Source organism: Prionailurus viverrinus, unplaced genomic scaffold (assembly GCF_022837055.1).
Source record: "Prionailurus viverrinus isolate Anna unplaced genomic scaffold, UM_Priviv_1.0 scaffold_45, whole genome shotgun sequence".
In the NCBI taxonomy this organism is placed as follows: domain Eukaryota; kingdom Metazoa; phylum Chordata; class Mammalia; order Carnivora; family Felidae; genus Prionailurus; species Prionailurus viverrinus.
Window position 1 is genome coordinate 1391475 of NW_025927610.1, and position 6860 is coordinate 1398334.

Here is a 6860-nt window from a genome sequence, read left to right on the forward strand (position 1 = left end):
TCTCTGCCCCTTCCCACCCTCTTCTCTCTCTCTAAATAAATAAATAAACTCTAAAAATAAACAAATGCTTCAATGTCTTGGCGCTTACAAGAGCTAACATCATGGGGCACCTGGGTGGCGCAGTCGGTTAAGCGTCCGACTTCAGCCAGGTCATGATCTCGCGGTCCGTGAGTTTGAGCCCCGCGTCAGGCTCTGGGCTGATGGCTCGGAGCCTGGAGCCTGCTTCCGATTCTGTGTCTCCCTCTCTCTCTGCCCCTCCCCCGTTCATGCTCTCTCTCTGTCTCAAAAATAAATAAACGTTAAAAAAATTTAAAAAAAGAGATAACATCAAAGAAAATAAAGCAACAGTCGGTGAGGCGGGTAGGAGAAAGACACAGGTGGACATAAACATGAGGGGAGCTGCAGAGGAAGCATTAATGTTGCAACACTGAACTTAGAGCAGAACGCACTCGGGATTACCACCGGGGATCATTTTATATCTTGTTCGAATGTGCAAGTAAATATGGAGACTGGCCACGAACATTTGTGAGCTGACCAAGATAGCAACTGAACACAGAAAGAAAGAAAGAAAGAAAGAAAGAAAGAAAGAAAGAAAGAAAAGAAAGGAAGGAAGAAAGAAAGAAAGAAAGCCAACCCCTTAGGAGCGTAAACGTTTTGGAGCAAGAAGGACATAAAATAAAGTTCTGTTTGTAATAAAACAAACATAAGGACACTCAACCGCAAAACCTGGGAGACAGAGCCAAAACCGTGATCAGCCGTAAACCCACAGCTTCGGCAGCTAATGCGATTTTTAAAAGATCCAAGAAGTAAGCCTGGAGTTCAACTCGGGAGTTTGGAAAAATACTTCGGGTTTAAAAGGGTGTCTGGCGAGTGGCCCTTAACCCAGGCCCAGCGACGCCCCCTGGAGACCCTGGATGCGCGGAGAAAGCTGGTCGGCTGGCCATCGGGCGGCCCAAGCTGGGGAACAGACCCGGTGGGGAGCAGCACGGCTCCGCCGCCCCTCGGCCTGCCTGCCCCCGCGAGAGGGACCCCGTGCCTGAGCACGAGGGCCCCTTTCCCGAGGTCCCGCCGTCCTGCCCCAGAGCCCGCTCTTCCCGCGAGGCGGGCGGCTTCCAGAACCCCAACAAGAGCCCGGTGGGCATCGAGGAAGCCTCCTGCAGGAGACAGACGCCGTGCTGGGGATGTGGGGTGAACGGGCCCGGGAAGTCGGGGGGACAGGGGCAGCCGCGGTGCGTACAAACCCAGCTGGGCCGTGACCCTCCGCCCAGACCAGGTGACGGGGCGGTGAGGGGCCGTCACCGTGATGCCAGGCCTGGGATCTTCAGTGAGGAAACAAGGCGGCCGGGGAGCAGAGCCCTCTGAGAACCCCGGACCCCGGGGCCAGGGCCACCACATCGGCACCTCTGAGCCTCGAGACCCACGGGACGCGCGCTTTGTCTCACCTCGCTCCCGGATCGGGAGAAGTGGCGGCCGTGCGTTCAGTCTCGTTTGAAATGAGAACCACACGGCAGCCCCTACAGATGCCCCCCCCAAGTTTTGATCCCCTCCTCCGCTTCATCATCCGCCCCAGCAGGGGAGTGCCCGCTGAGGTCCTCGCTGCGTCCCGCCCCCCAGATCTGGGTCCCTCCACACGAGGCTTTGCTTACCACCTGGGACCGCCTGAGACCCAAGCTTTCAGGTCGACTGGAGAAAATCTGGAGCCCAGCCCCTCGTCGCCACAACCCGGGGGCCTGCGGCCCCCAGTTGCCGGAGAAACCCCACAGCCTGTGCCCTGTTTGATTTCCCAGCACCCCGGAGCACGGCTGCTACATCTCTGGGCTGGGCCGGGCCACCGTCGCTGCCCTTGGCAATGATCCAAAACCAGCTGGTCGTTTGCCGTTTGGAACAGAAAACCCTGCTGCGGAAGAGACTGTCGGGAGCAGAAGGACCCCAGAGGAAAGAGCTAACGTTTATTTATGACCCTCCGATCGCGGGGCTGTGAGAGCCGTGCTTCCTGTTCTCGTGGTTTCTCGGCAGCCCCATTTCCAGATGAGAGAGTCTGAAGCCAGCACGCTCTGCCGACAGCCCCGGCTGGCCCCCCGGGGCCTGGGTCGTGACCGAGGAAGCAGACGGCAGCCGCGGCCACCAGGCCAGGCCCGGCACCGAAGTCTGGGAACAGCCTGCCTTCTCGGAGCACCTGTTCAGTTCTCCCCCAGACTCCTGGCCGCAAATCCCTCAGACGCAGGCAGGTGAGGCGGGAAAGATCCCCATCGGTCCCCCCCATGCCAGCACCTGCCTGAGCCCAGCATAGCTGCGGCAGGCGGAGGTCTGGCTTCCAAAACTCCAGATAGCTGGAGCCCTGACCACGTCACGGGGAAGGGGAGGACCGCTGGAGGCTTCTGGAAGGGACGGAGCAGGAGGGAGCCATTGAACATTTCTGGACAAGCGGTGGCCGTGGGCGCCCCAGCAGCGCCCCTGATGAAGCTTGGGGCGGGGCTGAGGTCACGCAGGGCCTTGTATCGGTCAGCTCCTGCTGCATAACAAACACCTACAAATGTCCACAGCGGGCAAAGTCAGCCTAGATGGGGGCTGTCCCCAAGCAACCACTTGTGTGTGGGTCTGCTCCTCTGCGGACCAGGGGCCCGGCTGGGACATGTGATACAGCACGGTGATGGCACAGGCCCGGGAGGAAGAACAGAAAGCCTTTCTGACTCTGAAGGCGCAGGTCCGGAACCCGCACCCTCTCCTGCCCGTGGCCAATGCCGGCCACACGGCCCTGCGCCACCAGGGCCCCGGATGTGCATGCCTCCTTCCGTGGGGGGATGGTCTCACGGCAGAGAGCTTGGGCACGGGGCAGTGTGAAGAGCTGCAGCCTCCGGTGCCATCTGCCACGGTGGCCTGAGAACCTCGGACGTGATCCAGGGAGCCATCGGCAAGCCGCACGAGACAAGGGCCACGGTGTGGGGCAGGGGGCTGCTACAGGGCCACCTTGCGAGGGACGGGTGACCGTGGCCTGGCTCCAGAGGGTGAGAGGACAGAGTTTAGAAGCCAAGCCCTCTGCCCCTGGACGCTGCTGGGTGCCAGGATGGCGGGCCAGCCCATGCTTGGGGGTGAACCCCCGGGTCTGGCTGTGAAACTGGGGCGCAGGGACTAGGGGCACAGAGGCCACGGGGCGGGGAACCCACTGCCCAGTTGCAAGGCTGACGGCCGTCTGCTGCTGAGACTGTGTGGGTCCCTACAGAGCCATCCCACCCCGAGGGGACCGGGGCGGCTGTACCCTCCCACGGACCCCCCACCTCACCGGTCCCCCCGGATCCCACGGACTCCTGCACCGGGCTGCCCGCTGCCCCCTCCTAGCTCAGGCGCCTGACCCTCCAGGGGACCTCGAGCCTGGAGACCGTCCCCCAGGCCTCGAGGGTCAGGCAGATAGACCTTGGCCCCTGCCCATCTCCCATGAGGGAGGAAAGAAGCAGCAGGTGGAAACCTGCTGGCCGGCGTCCCCTTGCTCCACGGCTCCTGCAGGCCCGGCCCTAACCCCGTGCCTGCTGCCAGGAGTCCCCAGAGTGGCAGGGCAGGACAAACGTCCTCCAGAGCCGACAGCTCCGAGAGCTCTGCAGCATCCGCTGTAGACACCTGCTTCTCCGCGGCACCCCGGGTTTATCAAGCGGAAGGTCCACGGGAGGGACACCCAAGACGCCCCTGTGTCAGGGGCCAGGCTGGCATCCGTCCCGCCCACCCCGGACCCACCACCACGCGCCCCGATCCCCTGCGTGGGACACCTCCGGGACCCCTACCCCAAAAGCGCTCCCTTAGCCAGTGCCCCTCAGCCCACGTCCCTCTAAATAAACTCAGCCACGAGGAGAGCTATTCGTGGCACGGGCAGGGTGGGCCCGAGTCCTCCCCAGGGCCCCGCTCGGCGTTCTGCCTGCTGGGAGCCAGCACGTGGGGTGTGCGCGGCTGGTCCCGCGGCTCCCGGGTCTGTGGGCGTCTGCACGACTGCCGCCCGGTGTCCCTGAGCTCGCCTGCAGAGCTGCTCCTCTTCCCATCCCCCCCAGAGAACCAGGCTGGTCCCCGCGAGGCCCGGTCCCTCCTCCCCAGATCACACGGGCCCCGGTTCTGACGGGGGGCTCCCGCTGGGCGTCTGGGAGGAAGGCGCTCTCCCCGCACTGGGCTCTGCCCAGCCTCGGTCTCCCCGCTCACCTCGCCCCACCGGGGTCTCGGGCCCCAGCCCCCTCCTGTGGGACCCCCCCTGCTCCCCTCTTCACGACCTGAGAGCTTTAGGTGTGGGCTGTGCTAGAGTCCTGGGGTGCACCCCTCCCTGCCCTAAACAGGGGGGCCGGTGAGAGAGAGGACCTGCTCCCTGCTTCTGCTCAGCTTGGCGATCCACACGCAGGGCAGGGTCAGAAAAACAGGGAAGGGAGGGAGTGCCCGGCCGTCCCCCAAAACTGGCCCTGCTCAGGGACCCTTACTGCATCGGGGCCGCAGGACAAGGCCCCTGCACCTGCACAGATAGGGGGGCAGAGGAGGGCCAGGCGGAGGCAGCAGGCCACCGGGGGCTTTCCAGGAACCAGAGGCCCACCCCGCGGGATGCCCACCACCCACCTCCCTGGAGGAGGAGGGGGAGACACGAGGACGGCTTACATCCCTCCCTCGGCAGTGAGCTCACTACCTGTCTGATCTGTCGGTACAGCACGGACACGGGCGGCCCTCCCTCTTCCTGCCCCTCCCTCCTGCCCCTGCCCGCCCCGCGCCCCTCACACACACGTATGCACACACACTCACACTCACAGAATCACCCGCGCAGGGCGGGGACAGGGTGGGGGGACGCCGCCCAGAGTTCTCAGTCCATCTACTCACGACTGCCCCGCAGAGATGGGAGACCCGGGCCGCGTTCCTAGGCTGCTGGCCCCGCGTCCGCACAGACGGAAGGGGCCCTCTCGGCTTTCCGGTGTCCAGCGTGCTCAGATGGCCTCGGCCGCAGCCTCCGCACCCGGCAAGCCCCCGTCTGGCTGCCAGCTCCGCCCCCTCGTCCCCCACCCCCTCCCCCAGCCGCCACCTTCTCCTGTGAGGTCTGACCCCACCGGTGCTGCCTGTCAGAGCGATGGCTCCCCACCGCCTCTGGGACCAGGCCCGGGGGCCAGACGCTGCCGGCCTGGCCGGGCCATGCCCCCCCCCCCGCCCCCTCCCTGGGCGCCCAGGCTCTGGAAGCCTCCTCAGGGGCCTCCTTCTCTCTGGAAGGGCCGGCTCGCTGCCTGGGAATGTCTGGCCCTGGGGTGGAGACCCCGGGGTTTTCAGCTCCGCTCAGCTTCCCGGTAGCCAGCCCCCCACCCCCACCCCCCCGGTCCTCTGTCTATAATGTTTGTCATATTCCTTTAGATGAACGTGTTTATTCCCCGGGAGCCGAGGGGCAGGCGGGAGACAAATGGAGAAGCAAGTGGCCGGTCGGACAGGTAAGGGTCCGGACAGAAATGAGAGGGAGGCAGCGGTGAGGAGGGGGCACCGGGGTGGGGGGTGGGGGCAACGGCCACAAGACCGAGAAGACGGCCTGCAGACGGAGATGGAGGGTGGGGGGCACCGTGAGCCGGGCAGCAAGTGCCAAGGCCCCGGGGGCAGGAGCGCCCGGCAGGTGGGAGAGGGCCGCGCAGCCGGGAGACAGTTAGCGACCTTCCCAGGGCGCCCGCGGTGCCCGGCCCGGAAAACACCATTGCCGCCTGGTGGGCTTGCCTCCGCGCCCCCACGTCCCACACGCTTCCACGCACCCATGCACCCGCACGTACACACACACGCACACGCACACACGTACAACAAACACACGCTTCCACACGCGGGCGCACACACAGGCAGGCACACGCACACAAACAGGCTGACTGAAACCTTGCACCTCCCTTCCACGTCGGCTTTACGGGCAGATCCGCAGACACAGAGGCCACACCGCGCGACAGAGCCTCTCCGGGGGGCTCAGGATCCACACGCGTGCCCCCTCCACGCTCACGTCCTCCGTGAACAGTGACCCTGACCGTCCAGAGGCGAGACCTCATCGGCCAGGCCACGGGGTGACTGCACAGCCCCCCACGGCATCCAGGGACGCCCCCAAGAGGCAGACGAACTGGAGCACCCCGCACCCCACACCCTGCACCCCACACCCTTAGTTTCTGGACCTCACGTGTTCAGCCACTCCTTAGCTCACTGGCTCATTCACTCACAGTTCCCTCCCTCCCTCCCTCCCTCCCTCATCTCACAGGTCCAGCCCCGCCCAGCCCTCAGGGCCAAGCTGAGGACACAGCCCCGCACCAGGCTGGTCCCCAGGCAGTGGACCTACAGGATCAACTGAGGGGAGCTTGGGGGTGTTGACCCTGCGGGGACCAGTCTCCAGGGCAGGCGCTCCTAAGACACTTCCCGCCTCGGGGAGCTGGCCGCCCTCTCCAGGCCGCTCCAGCCCACAGGCCATTCCTTCCCAGGCATCTCAGGGACATCAGAGCAGCTGTCACCCCAGGCCCACTCTGTGTCCTGGACGGGAAGGCGGGACGTTGTCTGCCAGTGACCTGGAGGCCTGGCACCCAGCCTGACCTCCCGTCCAGGCCGTCACCGCACGCCCCGCCTCGAGGGGCCGGCGGAACCGGAGGGGGGGGGGGGCGTGGGGCAGGGGCTGACTGAGCCCGCCAGACCCTCAGGCAGACAGAGGCCGGCAGGGCTGGGTCAGGCCACACCCGCCGGCGGTGAACTCGAGGTCTGTGGTCTCGAGAGCCAAGGCATCTTGGGACGTGAGTGGAAGGGGGCCCGGCCTGACCTCAGCCCACCTTTGTGGACGAGAGCGGCCAAGAGCGGCTGCAGACGCGGTCACCGAGGCAGCTCGCGGACCAGACACGGCAGAAGCGTGAGGC

General features: G+C 65.1%; 1 long non-coding RNA gene across 1 annotated transcript; it reads left to right on the plus strand.

Moving 5' to 3' along the window:
* Positions 1-2045: 2045 nt before the first annotated feature.
* On the plus strand, positions 2046-6571 carry LOC125159224 (uncharacterized). Its single transcript, XR_007149735.1, has 3 exons — positions 2046-2228; positions 5356-5429; positions 6221-6571. It is a non-coding gene; the product is annotated as an uncharacterized LOC125159224 (long non-coding RNA).
* Positions 6572-6860: the final 289 nt, after the last annotated feature.